The sequence below is a fragment of the Rhipicephalus sanguineus genome, chromosome 5, assembly GCF_013339695.2.
Source record: "Rhipicephalus sanguineus isolate Rsan-2018 chromosome 5, BIME_Rsan_1.4, whole genome shotgun sequence".
NCBI lineage: Eukaryota > Metazoa > Arthropoda > Arachnida > Ixodida > Ixodidae > Rhipicephalus > Rhipicephalus sanguineus.
This window is the reverse complement of record NC_051180.1, coordinates 109266627-109292127: the sequence shown is the minus strand read 5'-3', so window position 1 is coordinate 109292127 and position 25501 is coordinate 109266627. Positions and strand designations below refer to the sequence as shown.

The 25501-nt window shown below is 46.3% G+C and overlaps 1 protein-coding gene and 42 non-coding genes across 43 annotated transcripts in view; all 43 read right to left on the bottom strand.

The window, feature by feature from the left end:
* The window catches only part of LOC119394122 (receptor-type tyrosine-protein phosphatase F-like), an 80465-nt gene that overhangs the window by 38439 nt on the left and 16525 nt on the right, over positions 1–25501 (bottom strand). The window lies entirely within an intron of this gene.
* On the bottom strand, positions 813–884 carry Trnat-cgu (transfer RNA threonine (anticodon CGU)). Its single transcript has one exon. It is a non-coding gene; the product is annotated as a tRNA-Thr (tRNA).
* Positions 1001–1072, bottom strand: Trnat-cgu (transfer RNA threonine (anticodon CGU)). The gene has a single exon. It is a non-coding gene; the product is annotated as a tRNA-Thr (tRNA).
* Positions 1189–1260, bottom strand: Trnat-cgu (transfer RNA threonine (anticodon CGU)). Its single transcript has one exon. It is a non-coding gene; the product is annotated as a tRNA-Thr (tRNA).
* Positions 1546–1617, bottom strand: Trnat-cgu (transfer RNA threonine (anticodon CGU)). Its single transcript has one exon. It is a non-coding gene; the product is annotated as a tRNA-Thr (tRNA).
* On the bottom strand, positions 1734–1805 carry Trnat-cgu (transfer RNA threonine (anticodon CGU)). The gene has a single exon. It is a non-coding gene; the product is annotated as a tRNA-Thr (tRNA).
* Trnat-cgu (transfer RNA threonine (anticodon CGU)) lies at positions 3196–3267 on the bottom strand. Its single transcript has one exon. It is a non-coding gene; the product is annotated as a tRNA-Thr (tRNA).
* Positions 3384–3455, bottom strand: Trnat-ugu (transfer RNA threonine (anticodon UGU)). Its single transcript has one exon. It is a non-coding gene; the product is annotated as a tRNA-Thr (tRNA).
* On the bottom strand, positions 3760–3831 carry Trnat-ugu (transfer RNA threonine (anticodon UGU)). Its single transcript has one exon. It is a non-coding gene; the product is annotated as a tRNA-Thr (tRNA).
* On the bottom strand, positions 3948–4019 carry Trnat-ugu (transfer RNA threonine (anticodon UGU)). The gene has a single exon. It is a non-coding gene; the product is annotated as a tRNA-Thr (tRNA).
* On the bottom strand, positions 4326–4397 carry Trnat-ugu (transfer RNA threonine (anticodon UGU)). The gene has a single exon. It is a non-coding gene; the product is annotated as a tRNA-Thr (tRNA).
* On the bottom strand, positions 4514–4585 carry Trnat-cgu (transfer RNA threonine (anticodon CGU)). The gene has a single exon. It is a non-coding gene; the product is annotated as a tRNA-Thr (tRNA).
* Positions 4702–4773, bottom strand: Trnat-cgu (transfer RNA threonine (anticodon CGU)). The gene has a single exon. It is a non-coding gene; the product is annotated as a tRNA-Thr (tRNA).
* On the bottom strand, positions 4890–4961 carry Trnat-cgu (transfer RNA threonine (anticodon CGU)). Its single transcript has one exon. It is a non-coding gene; the product is annotated as a tRNA-Thr (tRNA).
* Trnat-cgu (transfer RNA threonine (anticodon CGU)) lies at positions 5247–5318 on the bottom strand. The gene has a single exon. It is a non-coding gene; the product is annotated as a tRNA-Thr (tRNA).
* On the bottom strand, positions 5987–6058 carry Trnat-ugu (transfer RNA threonine (anticodon UGU)). Its single transcript has one exon. It is a non-coding gene; the product is annotated as a tRNA-Thr (tRNA).
* On the bottom strand, positions 6551–6622 carry Trnat-cgu (transfer RNA threonine (anticodon CGU)). The gene has a single exon. It is a non-coding gene; the product is annotated as a tRNA-Thr (tRNA).
* Trnat-cgu (transfer RNA threonine (anticodon CGU)) lies at positions 6739–6810 on the bottom strand. The gene has a single exon. It is a non-coding gene; the product is annotated as a tRNA-Thr (tRNA).
* On the bottom strand, positions 6927–6998 carry Trnat-cgu (transfer RNA threonine (anticodon CGU)). The gene has a single exon. It is a non-coding gene; the product is annotated as a tRNA-Thr (tRNA).
* On the bottom strand, positions 7283–7354 carry Trnat-cgu (transfer RNA threonine (anticodon CGU)). Its single transcript has one exon. It is a non-coding gene; the product is annotated as a tRNA-Thr (tRNA).
* Positions 7472–7543, bottom strand: Trnat-cgu (transfer RNA threonine (anticodon CGU)). The gene has a single exon. It is a non-coding gene; the product is annotated as a tRNA-Thr (tRNA).
* On the bottom strand, positions 7660–7731 carry Trnat-cgu (transfer RNA threonine (anticodon CGU)). The gene has a single exon. It is a non-coding gene; the product is annotated as a tRNA-Thr (tRNA).
* Trnat-cgu (transfer RNA threonine (anticodon CGU)) lies at positions 7849–7920 on the bottom strand. Its single transcript has one exon. It is a non-coding gene; the product is annotated as a tRNA-Thr (tRNA).
* On the bottom strand, positions 12960–13031 carry Trnat-ugu (transfer RNA threonine (anticodon UGU)). The gene has a single exon. It is a non-coding gene; the product is annotated as a tRNA-Thr (tRNA).
* Positions 13148–13219, bottom strand: Trnat-cgu (transfer RNA threonine (anticodon CGU)). Its single transcript has one exon. It is a non-coding gene; the product is annotated as a tRNA-Thr (tRNA).
* Positions 13336–13407, bottom strand: Trnat-cgu (transfer RNA threonine (anticodon CGU)). The gene has a single exon. It is a non-coding gene; the product is annotated as a tRNA-Thr (tRNA).
* On the bottom strand, positions 13524–13595 carry Trnat-cgu (transfer RNA threonine (anticodon CGU)). Its single transcript has one exon. It is a non-coding gene; the product is annotated as a tRNA-Thr (tRNA).
* On the bottom strand, positions 13711–13782 carry Trnat-cgu (transfer RNA threonine (anticodon CGU)). The gene has a single exon. It is a non-coding gene; the product is annotated as a tRNA-Thr (tRNA).
* Positions 14068–14139, bottom strand: Trnat-cgu (transfer RNA threonine (anticodon CGU)). The gene has a single exon. It is a non-coding gene; the product is annotated as a tRNA-Thr (tRNA).
* Trnat-cgu (transfer RNA threonine (anticodon CGU)) lies at positions 14808–14879 on the bottom strand. Its single transcript has one exon. It is a non-coding gene; the product is annotated as a tRNA-Thr (tRNA).
* Positions 14995–15066, bottom strand: Trnat-ugu (transfer RNA threonine (anticodon UGU)). The gene has a single exon. It is a non-coding gene; the product is annotated as a tRNA-Thr (tRNA).
* Positions 15183–15254, bottom strand: Trnat-ugu (transfer RNA threonine (anticodon UGU)). The gene has a single exon. It is a non-coding gene; the product is annotated as a tRNA-Thr (tRNA).
* On the bottom strand, positions 15728–15799 carry Trnat-cgu (transfer RNA threonine (anticodon CGU)). The gene has a single exon. It is a non-coding gene; the product is annotated as a tRNA-Thr (tRNA).
* Positions 15917–15988, bottom strand: Trnat-cgu (transfer RNA threonine (anticodon CGU)). Its single transcript has one exon. It is a non-coding gene; the product is annotated as a tRNA-Thr (tRNA).
* Trnat-cgu (transfer RNA threonine (anticodon CGU)) lies at positions 16105–16176 on the bottom strand. The gene has a single exon. It is a non-coding gene; the product is annotated as a tRNA-Thr (tRNA).
* Positions 16294–16365, bottom strand: Trnat-cgu (transfer RNA threonine (anticodon CGU)). The gene has a single exon. It is a non-coding gene; the product is annotated as a tRNA-Thr (tRNA).
* On the bottom strand, positions 21404–21475 carry Trnat-ugu (transfer RNA threonine (anticodon UGU)). Its single transcript has one exon. It is a non-coding gene; the product is annotated as a tRNA-Thr (tRNA).
* On the bottom strand, positions 21592–21663 carry Trnat-ugu (transfer RNA threonine (anticodon UGU)). The gene has a single exon. It is a non-coding gene; the product is annotated as a tRNA-Thr (tRNA).
* Positions 21780–21851, bottom strand: Trnat-ugu (transfer RNA threonine (anticodon UGU)). The gene has a single exon. It is a non-coding gene; the product is annotated as a tRNA-Thr (tRNA).
* Trnat-ugu (transfer RNA threonine (anticodon UGU)) lies at positions 21968–22039 on the bottom strand. Its single transcript has one exon. It is a non-coding gene; the product is annotated as a tRNA-Thr (tRNA).
* Trnat-ugu (transfer RNA threonine (anticodon UGU)) lies at positions 22156–22227 on the bottom strand. Its single transcript has one exon. It is a non-coding gene; the product is annotated as a tRNA-Thr (tRNA).
* Positions 22344–22415, bottom strand: Trnat-ugu (transfer RNA threonine (anticodon UGU)). Its single transcript has one exon. It is a non-coding gene; the product is annotated as a tRNA-Thr (tRNA).
* Positions 22532–22603, bottom strand: Trnat-cgu (transfer RNA threonine (anticodon CGU)). The gene has a single exon. It is a non-coding gene; the product is annotated as a tRNA-Thr (tRNA).

Sequence of the window (25501 nt, the reverse complement as noted above, 5' to 3'; positions counted from 1 at the left end):
TAACGAATGCATAAGGGACCCTGTGCGTTTTTTAATTTAACGTTCTAAACAATGAATTGCGCATCTGCAGCCGATTTTGTGGACGCTGAGCACGGGGCCGAGTATCAAGAGGTCGCATTGGAGGGTTCTGAGATGGCATCGCACATGGTAAAAGGTAGCGCTTTTACCATCCTGTGGCAGATAAGCATCATTTGCCGGCGGGAAGCGCGCGCGAGCCATCGTCTCAGTGCGCGCTGTCTGCTACTCACCGAACATCGCAGGCCCGAAGCAGTAACAAAAGTCTTCGTCGCGGAAGTGCTTGTTGCACACAAGACTCGTAGCGGATGGCTACTTGCCGGTTCTTAGCTTTGCAACCCATGCTTCATGCTGTTTCTTGTCCCGCGGTTACCAGTGCAGGCTGACACTGGGCTCCTTTCGTAAGCGCGGCACTGCGGCACCGAGCGGTAGAGCCCCATGTTCGTCGCCTTCGGAGGCAGCCACTCTAATACAATGGTTTCAATTGAGTGGAAAATGCGAGAAAACTTCCGAATTTGAACAGACAGCAGCGCATGTGGGACTTGAAACTTGTTTTCAAAGCACGCGGCAGTGCGCCACAAGCAGCCGACGCGGCCGCTGAGACCACGTGATCCTGCCAAGCACGTCACGCCGACGGTGGCGCCGGCGTTTCCAGTGGTGGGCCTCGAGGCCAATAGCGGCCGATGACAGTGGCCGACCAAAAGATGTAGCAATAAACACCTGACATTATTCGGGGCAAAATTGTCGCGTCATCTTTTCAACTTTCTTGAGAACCGCACAAAATAAAAAAATATTAATGCCACCAGTGAGGTTTTAACTCACGACCCCTGGTTTACGAGACCAGTGCTCTACCACTGAGCTATAGCGGCCGATGACAGTGGCCGACCAAAAGATGTACCAATGCACACCAGACGTTATTCGGGGCAAAATTGTCGCGTCATCTTCTCAACTTTCTTGAGAACCGCACAAAATAAAAAATTTTTAATGCCGCCAGTGAGGTTTGAACTCACGACCCCTGGTTTACGAGACCAGTGCTCTACCACTGAGCTACAGCGCCCGATGACAGTGGCCGACCAAAAGATGTACCAATGAACACCAGACGTTATTCGGGGCAAAATTGTCGAGTCATCTTCTCAACTTTCTTGAGAACCGCACAAAATAAAATATTTTTAATGCCCCCAGTGAGGTTTGAACTCACGACCCCTGGTTTACGAGACCAGTGCTCTACCACTGAGCTATAGCAGCCGATGACAGTGGCTGACCAAAAGATGTACCAATGCACACCAGACGTTATTCGGGGCAAAATTGTCGCGTCATCTTCTCAACTTTCTTGAGAACCGCACAAAATAAAAAATTTTTAATGCCGCCAGTGAGGTTTGAACTCATGACCCCTGGTTTGCTCTACCACTGAGCTATAGCGACCGACGACAGTGGCCGACCAAAAGATGTACCAATGCACACCAGACATTATTCGGGGCAAAATTGTCGCGTCATCTTCTAAACTTTCTTGAGAACCGCACAAAATATTAATGCCACCAGTGAGGTTTGAACTCACGACCCCTGGTTTACGAGACCAGTGCTCTACCACTGAGCTATAGCGACCGATGACAGTGGCCGACCAAAAGATGTACCAATGCACACCAGACGTTATTCGGGGCAAAATTGTCGCGTCATCTTCTCAACTTTCTTGAGAACCGCACAAAATAAAAAATTTTTAATGCCGCCAGTGAGGTTTGAACTCACGACCCCTGGTTTACGAGACCAGTGCTCTACCACTGAGCTATAGCGACCGATGACAGTGGCCGACCAAAAGATGTACCAATGCACACCAGACATTATTCGGGGCAAAATTGTCGCGTCATCTTCTCAACTTTCTTGAGAACCGCACAAAATAAAAAAATATTAATGCCACCAGTGATGTTTGAACTCACGACCCCTGGTTTACGAGACCAGTGCTCTACCACTAAGCTATAGCGACCGATGACAGTGGCCGACCAAAAGATGTACCAATGCACACCAGACATTATTCGGGGCAAAATTGTCGCGTCATCTTCTCAATTTTGTTGAGAACCGCACAAAATAAAAAATTTTTAATGCCGCCAGTGAGGTTTCAAGTCACGACCCCTGGTTTACGAGACCAGTGCTCTACCACTGAGCTATAGCGGCCGATGACAGTAGCGAGTTTTAGTATAGCGGGAAACGTTTACGTTAGCGTTAGCGTGCGTCTCAACGCTAACGCTAAAACGGAACGCGCTGCGTGCCAACTGGTAGTCTTTTAGTACAGCGGAAGGCATTCCCGCTAACGATAACGCAAGCACATACGGCGCCATCTAGACATAAAAACACTAAATGCACTGTAGAATCCACAAAAGCGCCACTAAGTCGAGCTGATCCAAAGTCACCGTTGTTGCGTCTCCACGTCGTGTTTGCAGAAGCGTTGAGTGCTGACGACCAGAAACACATAGCTTTCTGTCGGCATGCCGCCGTTCGAGGGTAAGGTCGTCCTCGCTTGTGAAACGCACACGCATCGACCATCTGATTCATGCACTGCCGCGATAAATATGAGGGAAACGAATCTTGACATGTCTCGGCTTGACTTGAGGCCGTATCTTGGAAAGAGGCGACTGAAGACAGCGTCGCCATCTCTGCGCGCCTACGGAAAACATGAGCGGACCTTGTAAACAAATTTTGTTAAGCCTTCTGCACCGCAAATCCACTTTGTATCTCAAAAACGCAGCTATTTCATCGGCGGTACACGGTTGGCGAAGCCTCATTACTCCAATCTAAATCAAGTACGAACATGATTTGGCAATGAATGAGTTTAATAATGCAGGACGACGACTAGAAATTTTCGAAGTGGACGGCTCTCGCTTCAACAGGCACCGCCATCTTGCCCTACGTACGGGATCTCTTGCGTGCGTTAGCGTTGAACGCTATATTCCAGAAATAGCGTTCGTACGTAAGAGCTCGGGCTACGTTTACGTTCTGCTCATGCGCAGTTAGGAGCACGCAACGCTAACGCTAACGCTAAATCCTTGCGTTTGCTGTTTTCCGATATACTAAAACTCGCTAGTGGCCGACCAAAAGATGTACCAATGCACACCAGACGTTATTCGGGGCAAAATTGTCGCGTCATCTTCTCAACTTTCTTGAGAACCGCACAAAATAAAAAATTTTTAATGCCGCCAGTGAGGTTTGAACTCACGACCCCTGGTTTACGAGACCAGTGCTCTACCACTAAGCTATAGCGACCGATGACAGTGGCCGACCAAAAGATGTACCAATGCACACCAGACATTATTCGGGGCAAAATTGTCGCGTCATCTTCTCAATTTTGTTGAGAACCGCACAAAATAAAAAATTTTTAATGCCGCCAGTGAGGTTTCAAGTCACGACCCCTGGTTTACAAGACCAGTGCTCTACCACTGAGCTATAGCGGCCGATGACAGTGGCCGACCAAAAGATGTAGCAATGAACACCTGACATTATTCGGGGCAAAATTGTCGCGTCATCTTCTCAACTTTCTTGAGAACCGCACAAAATAAAAAAATATTAATGCCGCCAGTGAGGTTTTAACTCAAGACCCCTGGTTTACAAGACTAGTGCTCTACCACTGAGCTATAGCGACCGATGACAGTGGCCGACCAAAAGATGTAGCAATGAACACCAGACATTATTCGGGGCAAAATTGTCGCGTCATCTTCTCAACTTTCTTGAGAACCGCACAAAATAAAAAAATATTAATGCCGCCAGTGAGGTTTTAACTCAGGACCCCTGGTTTACAAGACCAGTGCTCTACCACTGAGCTATAGCCACCGATGACAGTGGCCGACCAAAAGATGTAGCAATGAACACCTGACATTATTCGGGGCAAAATTGTCGCGTCATCTTCTCAACTTTCTTTACAACAGCACAAAATAAAAAAATATTAATGCCGCCAGTGAGGTTTTAACTCAGGACCCCTGGTTTACAAGACCAGTGCTCTACCACTGAGCTATAGCGACCGATGACAGTGGCCGACCAAAAGATGTAGCAATGAACACCAGACATTATTCGGGGCAAAATTGTCGCGTCATCTTCTCAACTTTCTTGAGAACCGCACAAAATAAAAAAAATATTCATGCCGCCAGTGAGGTTTGAACTCACGACCCCTGGTTTACGAGCACAGTGCTCTACCACTGAGCTATAGCGACCGATGACAGTGGCCGACCAAAAGATGTACCAATGCACACCAGACGTTATTCGGGGCAAAATTGTCGCGTCATCTTCTCAACTTTCTTTACAACAGCACAAAATAAAAAAAATATTAATGCCGCCAGTGAGGTTTTAACTCAGGACCCCTGGTTTACAAGACCAGTGCTCTACCACTGAGCTACAGCGACCGATGACAGTGGCCGACCAAAAGATGTACCAATGCACACCAGACGTTATTCGGGGCAAAATTGTCGCGTCATCTTCTCAACTTTCTTGAGAACCGCACAAAATAAAAAATTTTTAATGCCGCCAGTGAGGTTTGAACTCATGACCCCTGGTTTACGAGACCAGTGCTCTACCACTGAGCTATAGCGGCCGATGACAGTGGCCGACCAAAAGATGTACCAATGCACACCAGGCGTTATTCGGGGCAAAATTGTCGCGTCATCTTCTCAACTTTCTTGAGAACCGCACAAAATAAAAAATTTTTAATGCCGCCAGTGAGGTTTGAACTCACGACCCCTGGTTTACGAGACCAGTGCTCTACCACTGAGCTACAGCGGCCGATGACAGTGGCCGACCAAAAGATGTACCAATGCACACCAGACGTTATTCGGGGCAAAATTGTCGCGTCATCTTCTCAACTTTCTTGAGAACCGCACAAAATAAAAAATTTTTAATGCCCCCAGTGAGGTTTGAACTCACGACCCCTGGTTTACGAGACCAGTGCTCTACCACTGAGCTATAGCGGCCGATGACAGTGGCCGAACAAAAGATGTACCAATGCACACCAGACGTTATTCGGGGCAAAATTGTCGCGTCATCTTCTCAACTTTCTTGAGAACCGCACAAAATAAAAAATTTTTAATGCCGCCAGTGAGGTTTGAACTCATGACCCCTGGTTTGCTCTACCACTGAGCTATAGCGACCGATGACAGTGGCCGACCAAAAGATGTACCAATGCACACCAGACAATATTCGGGGCAAAATTGTCGCGTCATCTTCTAAACTTTCTTGAGAACCGCACAAAATATTAATGCCGCCAGTGAGGTTTGAACTCACGACCCCTGGTTTACGAGACCAGTGCTCTACCACTGAGCTATAGCGACCGATGACAGTGGCCGACCAAATGATGTAGCAATGAACACCAGACGTTATTCGGGGCAAAATTGTCGCGTCATCTTCTCAACTTTCTTGAGAACCGCACAAAATAAAAAATTTTAATGCCGCCAGTGAGGTTTGAACTCATGACCCCTGGTTTGCTCTACCACTGAGCTATAGCGACCGATGACAGTGGCCGACCAAAAGATGTACCAATGCACACCAGACATTATTCGGGGCAAAATTGTCGCGTCATCTTCTCAACTTTCTTGAGAACCGCACAAAATAAAAAAATATTAATGCCACCAGTGATGTTTGAACTCACGACCCCTGGTTTACGAGACCAGTGCTCTACCACTAAGCTATAGCGACCGATGACAGTGGCCGACCAAAAGATGTACCAATGCACACCAGACATTATTCGGGGCAAAATTGTCGCGTCATCTTCTCAATTTTGTTGAGAACCGCACAAAATAAAAAATTTTTAATGCCGCCAGTGAGGTTTCAAGTCACGACCCCTGGTTTACGAGACCAGTGCTCTACCACTGAGCTATAGCGGCCGATGACAGTGGCCGACCAAAAGATGTACCAATGCACACCAGACGTTATTCGGGGCAAAATTGTCGCGTTATCTTCTCAACTTTCTTGAGAACCGCACAAAATAAAAAATTTTTAATGCCGCCAGTGAGGTTTTAACTCAGGACCCCTGGTTTACAAGACCAGTGCTCTACCACTGAGCTATAGCCACCGATGACAGTGGCCGACCAAAAGATGTAGCAATGAACACCTGACATTATTCGGGGCAAAATTGTCGCGTCATCTTCTCAACTTTCTTGAGAACCGCACAAAATAAAAAAATATTAATGCCGCCAGTGAGGTTTGAACTCACGACCCCTGGCTTACGAGAACAGTGCTCTACCACTGAGCTATAGCGACCGATGACAGTGGCCGACCAAAAGATGTACCAATGCACACCAGACATTATTCGGGGCAAAATTGTCGCGTCATCTTCTCAATTTTGTTGAGAACCGCACAAAATAAAAAATTTTTAATGCCGCCAGTGAGGTTTGAAGTCACGACCCCTGGTTTACGAGAACAGTGCTCTACCACTGAGCTATAGCGGCCGATGACAGTGGCCGACCAAAAGATGTACCAATGCACACCAGACGTTATTCGGGGCAAAATTGTCGCGTCATCTTCTCAACTTTCTTGAGAACCGCACAAAATAAAAAATTTTTAATGCCGCCAGTGAGGTTTGAACTCACGACCCCTGGTTTACGAGACCAGTGCTCTACCACTGAGCTATAGCGGCCGATGACAGTGGCCGACCAAAAGATGTACCAATGCACACCAGACGTTATTCGGGGCAAAATTGTCGCGTCATCTTCTCAACTTTCTTGAGAACCGCACAAAATAAAAAAATTTTAATGCCGCCAGTAAGGTTTGAACTCACGACCCCTGGTTTACGAGACCAGTGCTCTACCACTGAGCTACAGCGGCCGATGACAGTGGCCGACCAAAAGATGTACCAATGCACACCAGACGTTATTCGGGGCAAAATTGTCGCGTCATCTTCTCAACTTTCTTGAGAACCGCACAAAATAAAAAATTTTTAATGCCCCCAGTGAGGTTTGAACTCACGACCCCTGGTTTACGAGACCAGTGCTCTACCACTGAGCTATAGCGGCCGATGACAGTGGCCGACCAAAAGATGTACCAATGCACACCAGACGTTATTCGGGGCAAAATTGTCGCGTCATCTTCTCAACTTTCTTGAGAACCGCACAAAATAAAAAATTTTAATGCCGCCAGTGAGGTTTGAACTCATGACCCCTGGTTTGCTCTACCACTGAGCTATAGCGACCGATGACAGTGGCCGACCAAAAGATGTACCAATGCACACCAGACATTATTCGGGGCAAAATTGTCGCGTCATCTTCTAAACTTTCTTGAGAACCGCACAAAATATTAATGCCGCCAGTGAGGTTTGAACTCACGACCCCTGGTTTACGAGACCAGTGCTCTACCACTGAGCTATAGCGACCGATGACAGTGGCCGACCAAATGATGTAGCAATGAACACCAGACGTTATTCGGGGCAAAATTGTCGCGTCATCTTCTCAACTTTCTTGAGAACCGCACAAAATAAAAAAAATATTAATGCCGCCAGTGAGGTTTTAACTCAGGACCCCTGGTTTACGAGACCAGTGCTCTACCACTGAGCTATAGCGGCCGATGACAGTGGCCGACCAAAAGATGTAGCAATGAACACCAGACATTATTCGGGGCAAAATTGTCGCGTCATCTTTGCAACGTTCTTGAGAACCGCACAAAATAAAAAAGTATTAATGCCACCAGTGAGGTTTGAACTCACGACCCCTGGTTTACGAGACCAGTGCTCTACCACTGAGCTATAGCGGCCGATGACAGTGGCCGACCAAAAGATGTAGCAATGAACACCAGACATTATTCGGGGCAAAATTGTCGCGTCATCTTTGCAACGTTCTTGAGAACCGCACAAAATAAAAAAAATATTAATGCCACCAGTGAGGTTTGAACTCACGACCCCTGGTTTACGAGACCAGTGCTCTACCACTGAGCTATAGCGGCTTTTTTTTTTCTTTATTACCGTTTTACATCAAACAGGGTTACACAAGACAAGTACAAAGGGTAAAAACATCAGCTAATCTCAAGCATGATGTGTGTTTAAAAGGCCTTGAGTGAGGCCAATTCATCCAATGTCGTAAACCAATCAGGGGTGTCTTCTGCGTGTTCTAGCACATCTTTCGTGTAGATCACACTTTCGACAAAGTAGTGTCGCGCTGAGCGTGCATCCACGTCCTCGTGTCGTACTGCCATGCGAACCTTCCACAGGGCATGCATGCATAACAGCATAACCATATCAGTAGGAACGCCCCCTGTGTCGTCACAGGGCAGAAATCGTATGCCAAATGGTGATAACGGGAAATCTTTTTTGATTGTACGTTGAAGGACGTCCCATAAAAATGTTGCATCGCGGCAGTCGAGAAAACAATGGTTTATTGTTTCAGCCTTCCTGCATAATATGCAGTTAATTGACCAGGGAACAAAAATGCCTTTACTCTGAAGCCATGACTTCACTGGGAGCGTTTCTGTGTGTAGTTGAAAAAAAAACGTTTTTGTCGAACTTCGAACAGGCATGGCTCTCACTCTTTTAAGCACATTGCGTTCTGAACCCAATAAGTATTTTGATCTATATACTGGCAGAGGTAGAAATACATCTCTTAGATCCTTATACAGCTTTTTCTTTGAAACTAACGCCAGATACTCAAGGGAAAAATGTGTTTTAAGTATTCTATAAGAAGCCACTATTTCACGTAGAAATCCTGGTAGTGGGCCAGCTGTCACAATGCTTGTTGACACAACATAGTCCGCGAGGTGGTCTCGTAGGCGAACTTGTAACACTGTTCTCAAAAAAGCGTTACTCTGATCACGGAGATAAATAAACCTTGAAACAACTTGTTTCAAAAAAAGGTGAGTTAGGCCTAGTCCCCCATGCTGGACCCTCTGAAACAGATTGCAACGACTCGTGCGCTCCCAAGTCGAGCCCCAAATATAAACTGCAAACACTCTGTGAAGTTTCTGCACTGACATTCTTGTCATGCATAATACTTGTAGAACATAAAAAATTTTAGCGATTAGAAATATATTGCACACACTTGCTCTCGAAAAGATTGAGAATTTATGACCACCCCATTTCTGAGTTTTTTCTTTTACCCTCTCGGTTTCTTCGATCCAGTGCTCTATAGGCGCCTTGTGGTGTTGCAATGGGACGCCGAGGTATACGTTTGGCGAGTCAGACCATTCTATATTGCAGTACAGTTGTGGCTTAGTTGGCCAGTCTCCATACCAAATACCGAGGCTTTTTGCCCAGTTTACAGCACTCCCCGTAGCTTGACAAAATGATGTAGTTTCTTTTACCACTTTTTGTACACTTTCTTTGTCTGTACATAGCACGGCAATGTCGTCCGCGTATGCCAGCACTTTGATTTCGTTGTCATAATAGCGAAAGCCTTGGATGGTGGGACATGAAACAATTTTTTCGCAGAAAGGTTCTATATATAGCGCAAATAGTAACGAGGAGGTTGGACAGCCTTGGCGCAAACTGGCAGTCACTGGAATGCTCTCACTAAGTTGTCTGTTTATTATCAGTTTGGCTGTGCAGTCTGCATAAGCCATTTTAACGCCTTCTAGGATAACGGAACCTACATTAACGTGTTGAAGTATTAGTAGTAAAATTTCGTGGGTTACCCTATCAAAGGCTTTTTCAAGGTCTAGCTGGAGTATTGCAATTCGGCCTCCTTCAGCATCGCATGACTCCAATATATTTCTTACTACATGTATATTGGTGAAAATCGTTCTTCCCTTAATCCCGCATGTCTGGTGTGGGCCTACTAGTGTTTTAATAACCCTTTCAAGTCGCTTAGCTATTACTTTCATGAATACTTTGTAGTCAGTATTCGTGAGGCTTATTGGTCTATATGACTCAACGGAGCGTAACTTGAGCGGATCATTGGTTTTAGGAATTAACACCACGTGCGTTGTCCTAAACGATGGAGGCATGCTTTTCCTTTGAAAACACTCGTTGATGACGCGATGCAAGGCTACTGACATTTCTGTTTTAAAACACTTGTACAGGGTTGCGCCTAACCCATCTGGCCCAGGTGATTTACTTGGTTTTAAGTCTTCAATCGCTTTTTCGATTTCGTTTACGGTAATTGGCATTTCGAGTTCTTCACATAGTTCGTTCTCTAGTTGTGGCAATAGCGGCAAAAATTCACGTTCAAATACTTTGGTATCTTCATGTTTTTGATTTAACAGCCAACGAAAACGTTCAGTGAAGGCTTTTTGGATGTTTTTTTTATCTCGGGTAACTTCGTTGTGATAACAAATTTCGGTAATGTCTTTTTTCACTGCATATCGCTTTTCGTCTCCTAACGCCCGCTTGGTGGGCGTTTCCCCGAGCCAAAATTGATTGGCGCGTGCTCTGACCACTGCACCTCGATATCTTTCAATGTCTACTGCTTCTAGCTTGCTTTTAGTTTCTTTTATTTGCTTTTCGAACAGGCCCGGTTTAGAACTTTCAGTGGTAAGTAGGAATTGTAGTGTATCGTGAAGCTGTCTTTCTTTTTCTTTTTCTTTTCTGCGCAGTGTGCACGCTCGGTCTATTGCCATGAGTTTGACGTCAGATTTAAACATTTCCCATAAGGACGAAAAGTTATCTGAATCATCGTTCAGTAAGTTGTCGATCTGTTCTTTTAGTTTTTGAAGGAAAGGTTCATCTTCTAACAGCTTATCGTTAAGCTTCCATGTGTGCCAGTTAAAGCGACACGCTTTTTCCTTTTCACCGATAGTAACCGCTACTAGACAATGATCGCTAAAACTGACGCACTGTACGAGATAGTTGGTACAAAGCGGCAGAAATTCAACTGGTACATAGATACGGTCTAGTCTTGCGTGGCAGTCTCCTTGGAAATGGGTGTACTTCATGTTGTTTCTAGACGTAAGCACACTTCCTACGTCTTCTGGGTCACATTCGTATGCTGTCTCATTTAAGTATATCGCACTTTTATCTCTGGACAGCAACCTTTTGCTTCTGTCTTCTGGTCTGCACACACAATTAAAATCTCCCAACAGAACAACCTTGCGGTTACACTTTACATATAATTGTACACTTTCAAAAAAATTCTTCCTTTCTTGTTCTGTTTGGTGCGTAAACACATATTGCGCGCCACAGCCTATCGCAAAACGTAAAATCAAGCACAACTAGTCTTCCACTTTCACACGTGGTAACAACTTCTTCAACAATTTCGATTGAATGCCGGTATAATATCAAACAGCCTCCAGACGCAGCAACCGCATGAGACACACATATATTAAATGTAGACCTGAACGTTTCGACCATTTTATCAGTTTGTTCTTGACTTTCAATTTTTGTTTCTTGTACTGCCACTAGGTCTAGATTATTTTCGGTTAGAAGGCGGTTCAGTTGGTACTGTTTCCTGCGCGTTGACAGACCGCGGACATTTATTGTTGCTATACGCAAGGGAGTATTAAGTTTGTTAGCCATAGTATATTGGTAATGGTATACATACTACTCCCATTGTGGGTCAGTATGGCAGTGCACCTAAACGAGGCGTGGGTTTTGCTGGACTGTAATACACGGTTTCTCTTGTGTTTGGAGCCATCTTGTTACGAAAAGGTGCCCGATCAGTGATCGGGGTGTTTGAGTTTGTATCACACAAACAGTTCCCCTGCTAAGGCAAGGGATTTGCTGGCGGTGGTTTCCGGTCAGGCGGTATTGTCGGCTTGAACTTGAGGCTTCCTCGCCGAAGAGGAAACGTTTTCGCTGGAGGCTCGTCGATGCCCATTTCTTTGGTGTTTCCAACGTCGTCTTCGCCCGTGTCGCGTGACCGTTTCGCCGATGTGCTCGCAGCTGTTGCCATTTCAACGTCGACAGCTTCCTTGGCGTCGCATGTCGTTGTTGAAGGCGGGGCTACATTGAGGTCACTTACACTATCGGCCTTTTTGTCTGTCTTGAGTTTCATCGGGTCGGGTTCCTTATTATTCACGATGTCTTTGCTCTTTTCTTGCGTTTCCGGTGGCTTGGTGTTGACGCCGTCTTCCGGTACGGGATCTCGTGCAGCTTCCTTGGCGTCATTTAGGTCCATAATGTGTTCCGAAGTGTCTTGGTTTTGGGGCGGTCCAGTGACCGAGGCATAGGATCGCACGCAGGTGGATTCATCGTGGCCGTACCGGCGACAATGGCCACAGCGCGGTACACGACAGTCTCGTCGTATGTGGCCGGTGCCGTGACACCGGAGACAGAGCGGTGCTCTGCCAGGTACATGGACGAGAGCTAAGTCCTCAGCCACTCGAAGTTGGTGCGGTAAGTCTTCAATACTCATGCCTGCTTTGAGCTGGAGGGTTACCGACCGCGTTGTGGAACTCTTCTCGTTGCAGCCTTGTACGCGCCACTTATCTCTGGCGACCTCAACGACTTTCCCAAACGGAGACAATGCTGTTCGCACGTCTTCATCGGGGACGCCGTGCAACAACCAGTACAGCTTGAGTCGTATTGCCTGGTTGCAGGGGTCAACAACAACGCAGCGTCGGTCTTTCACAGTGAAATTTCCTGCTGCCAGCATTTTCTTCTTCGCTTCGTCGTCGCAAAAAGTCACCGCCCACACATGGTTCATTTGATAAGCACCTAGCGCGACCACTTCCGATAGTAGCGAAATATGCGCGAGCGCATCTCTGAAGTGCTCCACCCTATAAGGCCTGGCTTTTAGGTCTGCGTGTAGAAACAAAGTGTTCGTGGTGGTCGTACCAGTGGGCAGGGTCGGCAAAACAATTTGGTAGTCCTGGCAAGGCATATCCGTTGACCTGTTTCCGCGGCTTTGGGGGGCCGCTGTACCTGCTCGTTGGGAGCCCATGAATCACACAACCGCACGCTACGGTGGCCGGAAGTGGAATCCCCTGAGCTATAGCGGCCGATGACAGTGGCCGACCAAAAGATGTAGCAATGAACACCAGACATTATTCGGGGCAAAATTGTCGCGTCATCTTCTCAACTTTCTTGAGAACCGCACAAAATAAAAAAATATTAATGCCGCCAGTGAGGTTTTAACTCAGGACCCCTGGTTTACAAGACCAGTGCTCTACCACTGAGCTATAGCGGCCGATGACAGTGGCCGACCAAAAGATGTAGCAATGCACACCAGACGTTATTCGGGGCAAAATTGTCGCGTCATCTTCTCAACTTTCTTGAGAACCGCACAAAATAAAAAATTTTTAATGCCGCCAGTGAGGTTTGAACTCATGACCCCTGGTTTACGAGACCAGTGCTCTACCACTGAGCTATAGCGGCCGATGACAGTGGCCGACCAAAAGATGTACCAATGCACACCAGGCGTTATTCGGGGCAAAATTGTCGCGTCATCTTCTCAACTTTCTTGAGAACCGCACAAAATAAAAAATTTTTAATGCCGCCAGTGAGGTTTGAACTCACGACCCCTGGTTTACGAGACCAGTGCTCTACCACTGAGCTATAGCGGCCGATGACAGTGGCCGACCAAAAGATGTACCAATGCACACCAGGCGTTATTCGGGGCAAAATTGTCGCGTCATCTTCTCAACTTTCTTGAGAACCGCACAAAATAAAAAATTTTTAATGCCGCCAGTGAGGTTTGAACTCACGACCCCTGGTTTACGAGACCAGTGCTCTACCACTGAGCTACAGCGGCCGATGACAGTGGCCGACCAAAAGATGTACCAATGCACACCAGACGTTATTCGGGGCAAAATTGTCGCGTCATCTTCTCAACTTTCTTGAGAACCGCACAAAATAAAAATTTTTAATGCCCCCAGTGAGGTTTGAACTCACGACCCCTGGTTTACGAGACCAGTGCTCTACCACTGAGCTATAGCGGCCGATGACAGTGGCCGAACAAAAGATGTACCAATGCACACCAGACGTTATTCGGGGCAAAATTGTCGCGTCATCTTCTCAACTTTCTTGAGAACCGCACAAAATAAAAAATTTTTAATGCCGCCAGTGAGGTTTGAACTCATGACCCCTGGTTTGCTCTACCACTGAGCTATAGCGACCGATGACAGTGGCCGACCAAAAGATGTACCAATGCACACCAGACAATATTCGGGGCAAAATTGTCGCGTCATCTTCTAAACTTTCTTGAGAACCGCACAAAATATTAATGCCGCCAGTGAGGTTTGAACTCACGACCCCTGGTTTACGAGCCCAGTGCTCTACCACTGAGCTATAGCGACCGATGACAGTGGCCGACCAAATGATGTAGCAATGAACACCAGACGTTATTCGGGGCAAAATTGTCGCGTCATCTTCTCAACTTTCTTGAGAACCGCACAAAATAAAAAATTTTAATGCCGCCAGTGAGGTTTGAACTCATGACCCCTGGTTTGCTCTACCACTGAGCTATAGCGACCGATGACAGTGGCCGACCAAAAGATGTACCAATGCACACCAGACATTATTCGGGGCAAAATTGTCGCGTCATCTTCTCAACTTTCTTGAGAACCGCACAAAATAAAAAAATATTAATGCCACCAGTGATGTTTGAACTCACGACCCCTGGTTTACGAGACCAGTGCTCTACCACTAAGCTATAGCGACCGATGACAGTGGCCGACCAAAAGATGTACCAATGCACACCAGACATTATTCGGGGCAAAATTGTCGCGTCATCTTCTCAATTTTGTTGAGAACCGCACAAAATAAAAAATTTTTAATGCCGCCAGTGAGGTTTCAAGTCACGACCCCTGGTTTACGAGACCAGTGCTCTACCACTGAGCTATAGCGGCCGATGACAGTGGCCGACCAAAAGATGTACCAATGCACACCAGACGTTATTCGGGGCAAAATTGTCGCGTTATCTTCTCAACTTTCTTGAGAACCGCACAAAATAAAAAATTTTTAATGCCGCCAGTGAGGTTTGAACTCACGACCCCTGGTTTACGAGACCAGTGCTCTACCACTGAGCTACAGCGGCCGATGACAGTGGCCGACCAAAAGATGTACCAATGCACACCAGACGTTATTCGGGGCAAAATTGTCGCGTCATCTTCTCAACTTTCTTGAGAACCGCACAAAATAAAAAATATTAATGCCGCCAGTGAGGTTTTAACTCAGGACCCCTGGTTTACAAGACCAGTGCTCTACCACTGAGCTATAGCGACCGATGACAGTGGCCGACCAAAAAATGTAGCAATGAACACCAGACATTATTCGGGGCAAAATTGTCGCGTCATCTTCTCAACTTTCTTGAGAACCGCACAAAATAAAAAAATATTAATGCCGCCAGTGAGGTTTTAACTCAGGACCCCTGGTTTACAAGACCAGTGCTCTACCACTGAGCTATAGCCACCGATGACAGTGGCCGACCAAAAGATGTAGCAATGAACACCTGACATTATTCGGGGCAAAATTGTCGCGTCATCTTCTCAACTTTCTTGAGAACCGCACAAAATAAAAAAATATTAATGCCGCCAGTGAGGTTTGAACTCACGACCCCTGGCTTACGAGAACAGTGCTCTACCACTGAGCTATAGCGACCGATGACAGTGGCCGACCAAAAGATGTACCAATGCACACCAGACGTTATTCGGGGCAAAATTGTCGCGTCATCTTCTCAACTTTCTTGAGAACCGCACAAAATAAAAAATTTTTAATGCCGCCAGTGAGGTTTGAACTCATGACCCCTGGTTTGCTCTACCACTGAGCTATAGCGACCGATGACAGTGGCCGACCAAAAGATGTACCAATGCACACCAGACATTATTCGGGGCAAAATTGTCGCGTCATCTTCTAAACTTTCTTGAGAACCGCACAAAATATTAATGCCGCCAGTGAGGTTTGAACTCACGACCCCTGGTTTACGAGACCAGTGCTCTACCACTGAGCTATAGCGACCGATGACAGTGGCCGACCAAATGATGTAGCAATGAACACCAGACGTTATTCGGGGCAAAATTGTCGCGTCATCTTCTCAACTTTCTTGAGAACCGCACAAAATAAAAAAAATATTAATGCCGCCAGTGAGGTTTTAACTCAGGACCCCTGGTTTACGAGACCAGTGCTCTACCACTGAGCTATAGCGGCCGATGACAGTGGCCGACCAAAAGATGTAGCAATGAACACCAGACATTATTCGGGGCAAAATTGTCGCGTCATCTTTGCAACGTTCTTGAGAACCGCACAAAATAAAAAAGTATTAATGCCACCAGTGAGGTTTGAACTCACGACCCCTGGTTTACGAGACCAGTGCTCTACCACTGAGCTATAGCGGCCGATGACAGTGGCCGACCAAAAGATGTAGCAATGAACACCAGACATTATTCGGGGCAAAATTGTCGCGTCATCTTTGCAACGTTCTTGAGAACCGCACAAAATAAAAAAAATATTAATGCCACCAGTGAGGTTTGAACTCACGACCCCTGGTTTACGAGACCAGTGCTCTACCACTGAGCTATAGCGGCTTTTTTTTTTCTTTATTACCGTTTTACATCAAACAGGGTTACACAAGACAAGTACAAAGGGTAAAAACATCAGCTAATCTCAAGCATGATGTGTGTTTAAAAGGCCTTGAGTGAGGCCAATTCATCCAATGTCGTAAACCAATCAGGGGTGTCTTCTGCGTGTTCTAGCACATCTTTCGTGTAGATCACACTTTCGACAAAGTAGTGTCGCGCTGAGCGTGCATCCACGTCCTCGTGTCGTACTGCCATGCGAACCTTCCACAGGGCATGCATGCATAACAGCATAACCATATCAGTAGGAACGCCCCCTGTGTCGTCACAGGGCAGAAATCGTATGCCAAATGGTGATAACGGGAAATCTTTTTTGATTGTACGTTGAAGGACGTCCCATAAAAATGTTGCATCGCGGCAGTCGAGAAAACAATGGTTTATTGTTTCAGCCTTCCTGCATAATATACAGTTAATTGACCAGGGAACAAAAATGCCTTTACTCTGAAGCCATGACTTCACTGGGAGCGTTTCTGTGTGTAGTTGAAAAAAAACGTTTTTGTCGAATTCGAACAGGCATGGCTCTCACTCTTTTAAGCACATTGCGTTCTGAACCCAATAAGTATTTTGATCTATATACTGGCAGAGGTAGAAATACATCTCTTAGATCCTTATACAGCTTTTTCTTTGAAACTAACGCCAGATACTCAAGGGAAAAATGTGTTTTAAGTATTCTATAAGAAGCCACTATTTCACGTAGAAATCCTGGTAGTGGGCCAGCTGTCACAATGCTTGTTGACACAACATAGTCCGCGAGGTGGTCTCGTAGGCGAACTTGTAACACTGTTCTCAAAAAAGCGTTACTCTGATCACGGAGATAAATAAACCTTGAAACAACTTGTTTCAAAAAAAGGTGAGTTAGGCCTAGTCCCCCATGCTGGACCCTCTGAAACAGATTGCAACGACTCGTGCGCTCCCAAGTCGAGCCCCAAATATAAACTGCAAACACTCTGTGAAGTTTCTGCACTGACATTCTTGTCATGCATAATACTTGTAGAACATAAAAAATTTTAGCGATTAGAAATATATTGCACACACTTGCTCTCGAAAAGATTGAGAATTTATGACCACCCCATTTCTGAGTTTTTTCTTTTACCCTCTCGGTTTCTTCGATCCAGTGCTCTATAGGCGCCTTGTGGTGTTGCAATGGGACGCCGAGGTATACGTTTGGCGAGTCAGACCATTCTATATTGCAGTACAGTTGTGGCTTAGTTGGCCAGTCTCCATACCAAATACCGAGGCTTTTTGCCCAGTTTACAGCACTCCCCGTAGCTTGACAAAATGATGTAGTTTCTTTTACCACTTTTTGTACACTTTCTTTGTCTGTACATAGCACGGCAATGTCGTCCGCGTATGCCAGCACTTTGATTTCGTTGTCATAATAGCGAAAGCCTTGGATGGTGGGACATGAAACAATTTTTTCGCAGAAAGGTTCTATATATAGCGCAAATAGTAACGAGGAGGTTGGACAGCCTTGGCGCAAACTGGCAGTCACTGGAATGCTCTCACTAAGTTGTCTGTTTATTATCAGTTTGGCTGTGCAGTCTGCATAAGCCATTTTAACGCCTTCTAGGATAACGGAACCTACATTAACGTGTTGAAGTATTAGTAGTAAAATTTCGTGGGTTACCCTATCAAAGGCTTTTTCAAGGTCTAGCTGGAGTATTGCAATTCGGCCTCCTTCAGCATCGCATGACTCCAATATATTTCTTACTACATGTATATTGGTGAAAATCGTTCTTCCCTTAATCCCGCATGTCTGGTGTGGGCCTACTAGTGTTTTAATAACCCTTTCAAGTCGCTTAGCTATTACTTTCATGAATACTTTGTAGTCAGTATTCGTGAGGCTTATTGGTCTATATGACTCAACGGAGCGTAACTTGAGCGGATCATTGGTTTTAGGAATTAACACCACGTGCGTTGTCCTAAACGATGGAGGCATGCTTTTCCTTTGAAAACACTCGTTGATGACGCGATGCAAGGCTACTGACATTTCTGTTTTAAAACACTTGTACAGGGTTGCGCCTAACCCATCTGGCCCAGGTGATTTACTTGGTTTTAAGTCTTCAATCGCTTTTTCGATTTCGTTTACGGTAATTGGCATTTTGAGTTCTTCACATAGTTCGTTCTCTAGTTGTGGCAATAGCGGCAAAAATTCACGTTCAAACACTTTGGTATCTTCATGTTTTTGATTTAACAGCCAACGAAAACGTTCAGTGAAGGCTTTTTGGATGTTTTTTTTTATCTCGGGTAACTTCGTTGTGATAACAAATTTCGGTAATGTCTTTTTTCACTGCATATCGCTTTTCGTCTCCTAACGCCCGCTTGGTGGGCGTTTCCCCGAGCCAAAATTGATTGGCGCGTGCTCTGACCACTGCACCTCGATATCTTTCAATGTCTACTGCTTCTAGCTTGCTTTTAGTTTCTTTTATTTGCTTTTCGAACAGGCCCGGTTTAGAACTTTCAGTGGTAAGTAGGAATTGTAGTGTATCGTGAAGCTGTCTTTCTTTTTCTTTTTCTTTTCTGCGCAGTGTGCACGCTCGGTCTATTGCCATGAGTTTGACGTCAGATTTAAACATTTCCCATAAGGACGAAAAGTTATCTGAATCATCGTTCAGTAAGTTGTCGATCTGTTCTTTTAGTTTTTGAAGGAAAGGTTCATCTTCTAACAGCTTATCGTTAAGCTTCCATGTGTGCCAGTTAAAGCGACACGCTTTTTCCTTTTCACCGATAGTAACCGCTACTAGACAATGATCGCTAAAACTGACGCACTGTACGAGATAGTTGGTACAAAGCGGCAGAAATTCAACTGGTACATAGATACGGTCTAGTCTTGCGTGGCAGTCTCCTTGGAAATGGGTGTACTTCATGTTGTTTCTAGACGTAAGCACACTTCCTACGTCTTCTGGGTCACATTCGTATGCTGTCTCATTTAAGTATATCGCACTTTTATCTCTGGACAGCAACCTTTTGCTTCTGTCTTCTGGTCTGCACACACAATTAAAATCTCCCAACAGAACAACCTTGCGGTTACACTTTACATATAATTGTACACTTTCAAAAAAATTCTTCCTTTCTTGTTCTGTTTGGTGCGTAAACACATATTGCGCGCCACAGCCTATCGCAAAACGTAAAATCAAGCACAACTAGTCTTCCACTTTCACACGTGGTAACAACTTCTTCAACAATTTCGATTGAATGCCGGTATAATATCAAACAGCCTCCAGACGCAGCAACCGCATGAGACACACATATATTAAATGTAGACCTGAACGTTTCGACCATTTTATCAGTTTGTTCTTGACTTTCAATTTTTGTTTCTTGTACTGCCACTAGGTCTAGATTATTTTCGGTTAGAAGGCGGTTCAGTTGGTACTGTTTCCTGCGCGTTGACAGACCGCGGACATTTATTGTTGCTATACGCAAGGGAGTATTAAGTTTGTTAGCCATAGTATATTGGTAATGGTATACATACTACTCCCATTGTGGGTCAGTATGGCAGTGCACCTAAACGAGGCGTGGGTTTTGCTGGACTGTAATACACGGTTTCTCTTGTGTTTGGAGCCATCTTGTTACGAAAAGGTGCCCGATCAGTGATCGGGGTGTTTGAGTTTGTATCACACAAACAGTTCCCCTGCTAAGGCAAGGGATTTGCTGGCGGTGGTTTCCGGTCAGGCGGTATTGTCGGCTTGAACTTGAGGCTTCCTCGCCGAAGAGGAAACGTTTTCGCTGGAGGCTCGTCGATGCCCATTTCTTTGGTGTTTCCAACGTCGTCTTCGCCCGTGTCGCGTGACCGTTTCGCCGATGTGCTCGCAGCTGTTGCCATTTCAACGTCGACAGCTTCCTTGGCGTCGCATGTCGTTGTTGAAGGCGGGGCTACATTGAGGTCACTTACACTATCGGCCTTTTTGTCTGTCTTGAGTTTCATCGGGTCGGGTTCCTTATTATTCACGATGTCTTTGCTCTTTTCTTGCGTTTCCGGTGGCTTGGTGTTGACGCCGTCTTCCGGTACGGGATCTCGTGCAGCTTCCTTGGCGTCATTTAGGTCCATAATGTGTTCCGAAGTGTCTTGGTTTTGGGGCGGTCCAGTGACCGAGGCATAGGATCGCACGCAGGTGGATTCATCGTGGCCGTACCGGCGACAATGGCCACAGCGCGGTACACGACAGTCTCGTCGTATGTGGCCGGTGCCGTGACACCGGAGACAGAGCGGTGCTCTGCCAGGTACATGGACGAGAGCTAAGTCCTCAGCCACTCGAAGTTGGTGCGGTAAGTCTTCAATACTCATGCCTGCTTTGAGCTGGAGGGTTACCGACCGCGTTGTGGAACTCTTCTCGTTGCAGCCTTGTACGCGCCACTTATCTCTGGCGACCTCAACGACTTTCCCAAACGGAGACAATGCTGTTCGCACGTCTTCATCGGGGACGCCGTGCAACAACCAGTACAGCTTGAGTCGTATTGCCTGGTTGCAGGGGTCAACAACAACGCAGCGTCGGTCTTTCACAGTGAAATTTCCTGCTGCCAGCATTTTCTTCTTCGCTTCGTCGTCGCAAAAAGTCACCGCCCACACATGGTTCATTTGATAAGCACCTAGCGCGACCACTTCCGATAGTAGCGAAATATGCGCGAGCGCATCTCTGAAGTGCTCCACCCTATAAGGCCTGGCTTTTAGGTCTGCGTGTAGAAACAAAGTGTTCGTGGTGGTCGTACCAGTGGGCAGGGTCGGCAAAACAATTTGGTAGTCCTGGCAAGGCATATCCGTTGACCTGTTTCCGCGGCTTTGGGGGGCCGCTGTACCTGCTCGTTGGGAGCCCATGAATCACACAACCGCACGCTACGGTGGCCGGAAGTGGAATCCCCTGAGCTATAGCGGCCGATGACAGTGGCCGACCAAAAGATGTAGCAATGAACACCAGACATTATTCGGGGCAAAATTGTCGCGTCATCTTCTCAACTTTCTTGAGAACCGCACAAAATAAAAAAATATTAATGCCGCCAGTGAGGTTTTAACTCAGGACCCCTGGTTTACAAGACCAGTGCTCTACCACTGAGCTATAGCGGCCGATGACAGTGGCCGACCAAAAGATGTAGCAATGAACACCTGACATTATTCGGGGCAAAATTGTCGCGTCATCTTCTCAACTTTCTTGAGAAGCGCACAAAATAAAAAAATATTAATGCCGCCAGTGAGGTTTTAACTCAAGACCCCTGGTTTACAAGACCAGTGCTCTACCACTGAGCTATAGCGACCGATGACAGTGGCCGACCAAAAGATGTAGCAATGAACACCAGACATTATTCGGGGCAAAATTGTCGCGTCATCTTCTCAACTTTCTTGAGAACCGCACAAAATAAAAAAATATTAATGCCGCCAGTGAGGTTTTAACTCAGGACCCCTGGTTTACAAGACCAGTGCTCTACCACTGAGCTATAGCCACCGATGACAGTGGCCGACCAAAAGATGTAGCAATGAACACCTGACATTATTCGGGGCAAAATTGTCGCGTCATCTTCTCAACTTTCTTTAGAACCGCACAAAATAAAAAAATATTAATGCCGCCAGTGAGGTTTTAACTCAGGACCCCTGGTTTACAAGACCAGTGCTCTACCACTGAGCTATAGCGACCGATGACAGTGGCCGACCAAAAGATGTAGCAATGAACACCAGACATTATTCGGGGCAAAATTTTCGCGTCATCTTCTCAACTTTCTTGAGAACCACACAAAATAAAAAAATATTAATGCCGCCAGTGAGGTTTGAACTCACGACCCCTGGTTTACAAGACCAGTGCTCTACCACTGAGCTATAGCCACCGATGACAGTGGCCGACCAAAAGATGTAGCAATGAACACCTGACATTATTCGGGGCAAAATTGTCGCGTCATCTTCTCAACTTTCTTTAGAACCGCACAAAATAAAAAAATATTAATGCCGCCAGTGAGGTTTTAACTCAGGACCCCTGGTTTACAAGACCAGTGCTCTACCACTGAGCTATAGCGACCGATGACAGTGGCCGACCAAAAGATGTAGCAATGAACACCAGACATTATTCGGGGCAAAATTGTCGCGTCATCTTCTCAACTTTCTTGAGAACCGCACAAAATAAAAAAATATTAATGCCGCCAGTGAGGTTTGAACTCACGACCCCTGGTTTACGAGACCAGTGCTCTACCACTGAGCTATAGCAGCCGATGACAGTGGCCGACCAAAAGATGTAGCAATGAACACCTCACATTATTCGGGGCAAAATTGTCGCGTCATCTTTGCAACGTTTTTGAGAACCGCACAAAATAAAAAAAATATTAATGCCACCAGTGAGGTTTGAACTCACGCCCCCTGGTTTACGAGACCAGTGCTCTACCACTGAGTATTTTTTTTTCCTTTTATTACCTGGCTTTGGTAAAAACACATCACACAGACAACACTGCTATAAATTTACAATATATGTACACTCCACATGAGGTGGCAGATATCAACCAGCAACATGCCGGTATCGTCAGTTTAAAATTCAGGCAATGTTACAAGTGGCTCTACTCTTGAGAGCCAGTCGGGTGGTTCCGGTGCCGCTTTATGAATATCAAGGAACCAGTGCACACACTCTCTGAAATAAGCTCGGGCAGGCCGCGCATCCTTGTCGAAATGCTGACCTGCCATTCTTGAACGCCACAAAGAGTGGAGGCCCATGAGCATGATTGCGTCAAATGGAACGCCATCTTCGTTCTGAACACTCAGGAATCGAATGCCGTACGAGTCCAAGGGAAATTCTTTCTTAATTGCTCTCTGCAACACATCCCAAAAATAAACCCCCTCCCAAGAATGTAAAAAAACATGATATATTGTTTCCGGTAACTTGCATATTATACAATGCGTGCCCCAAGGCAAAAAACACCCCTTTCCATCCAAAAACGTTTTCACTGGCAATGTTCCCGAATGCAGCTTAAAGGGCCCCTCACCAGGTTTGGCAATTTTGAGCTAACGAGCGCAATGCATACACTGGGCGTTCACGATCGCATCTGCCAGAATTTGCAACGCTACGCGCCGCGGAAATGGGTCAAATTTCAAGGTGAACGCTGCTTGCCCTTCCTCTCGCGGGCGCGCGCTTTAGAGAATGAGGGGATGACGTACATGAGAAAATAGCCCTAAGTAGATGGTAGTGCTGTGACGTCGTTCCTCTACGTAGACGACTGTGCTATGACGTCGCCAACAGTAGCACGTGACACTGCGATAATTATTTGACATGACATGTGTAGTTTGTGTAATTTGTTGCTTGAATAGATTCATAAAGCTTGAGAGAAATAATGAGACACACAAAGGGAATGTGTGCGTCTTTTTCATTTTTTTTTCGTGAATAGCAGCGAGATGCGGGGCTAATGTGCCTCCCTTTCCCATGCGTTCGTGTCCCCGCGGTTAGCGCATCGAGCAGACGCCAGCCCTGGAAACGAAAGTAATGTTCTGGCGTGTTCGAGCACTCATTATGCTAATTTATTCTACCGCGTCCAAGTAAACGTTAATGCGGCACTGGCTCATGATACCGCCACTCTCGTGCCCGTACAAATGTCTCAACTTTCATGCCCGTCCCGCAGAAACAGGCAGTACACCACAGAGAACGTCGACAAAACGCCCACGGCCGCTACATGAAAAAAAGGTAGCGGCCGTGCAACGCCGCTCGCGTGCTCGGGCTGGCTCAGGCACGCCATGCGCACGGGACCATGCATGCGCATGACGTGTCCATGCGTATGTTTCAAGTTAAGAGTGCAGGGAAGGGATTTGGCTTGCTAAGGCTACACGGGGCGAGTGGCAAGGGTTTGAAACTCGCCTCCTCGCATCATGGTTTCGCGCCGCTACAAATTATTGTTTTTCTCAGCTCGTAATGAACCGATTTGGAAAATTCTCGCGGCATACTGCTCTTCATTCGGCACACAACAACTTCCAGCGTCTAACTAAAATTTGCCATGCGGCCTGGTGAGGGGCCCTTTAAAGAAAAATGTTTTCGTTCCAGGCTGCACGTGTATTTTTTTTACCCTCTTTAAAACATTGCTGCCTGGGCCTCCCTCGTACAATGACCTGTACAAAGGCACTGGGAAGACAACTTCACATAGCGCAAAGTAAAGTTCCTTCCGTTTCACATCGGCCAGGTACTCCCTCGAAAATCGTACAGTAAGGAATCTTACACTAGAGACAATTTCTCTGTAAAAGCCACCGATCCCTCCTACACAGTCTTCGGTAGACACAACATACTCAGTCAGAAATCTACCCAATCTTAATTGACATAGCGTGCGCAGGAAAGGATCGGTGACATCTCTAAAAACCAAAACCGGTTGACCAGCTGCCGTAAAAACAAGTGACCGAGTCCCAATCCCCCGTCCTTAACCCGTCGAAACAAGTTGGTACGGCTGCATCGCTCCCACTCAGAAGCCCAGACAAATATGGCAAATATTCTGTGAAACTTCTGCACATTACTCCGGGAGCAATGCAGCACCTGCATTACGTACCACAACTTACTGATAAAAAACAAGTTACAAACTGTGGCTCTGGCAAAGATCGATAAGGCGGCTCCTTTGCACTTATCGGCCTTCTCCCGTATATCTTTCGCCTGACCTTTCCAATAATGATCGCTGTCGCGATAACCATCAAGCGGGACGCCCAAATACTTGCCCGGGGTCGTCACCCAAGGCACGTTAGCGAAGTGGTCAGGTTTGGTTGGCCACGATCCGTGCCAGAGCCCTAGGCACTTCGACCAGTTAACTCCGCTGCCTGTAGCTTGGCTGAATGTACGCATGGTTTCTACTGCCTGTGTTATACTACGTTTGTCCCTTGAAAAAATAGCCACATCGTCCGCGTACGCAAGCAGCTTAACTTCTGCTGCTTGTAACTGAAAACCGTTAATGCTATGTTCATTGACAATTTTCATGCAGAGAGTTTGAATATACATGCAAAATAACAAAGGACTGAGGGGGCAACCCTGACGAACCGAACGTTGCACACTAATGGGGGCCCCCAGACTCTTATTCACGATCAACTTCGTAGTGCAGTTTCGGTACGCCAGGGCCACTCCCTCGCAAATAACAGAACCGAGGTTAACATAAT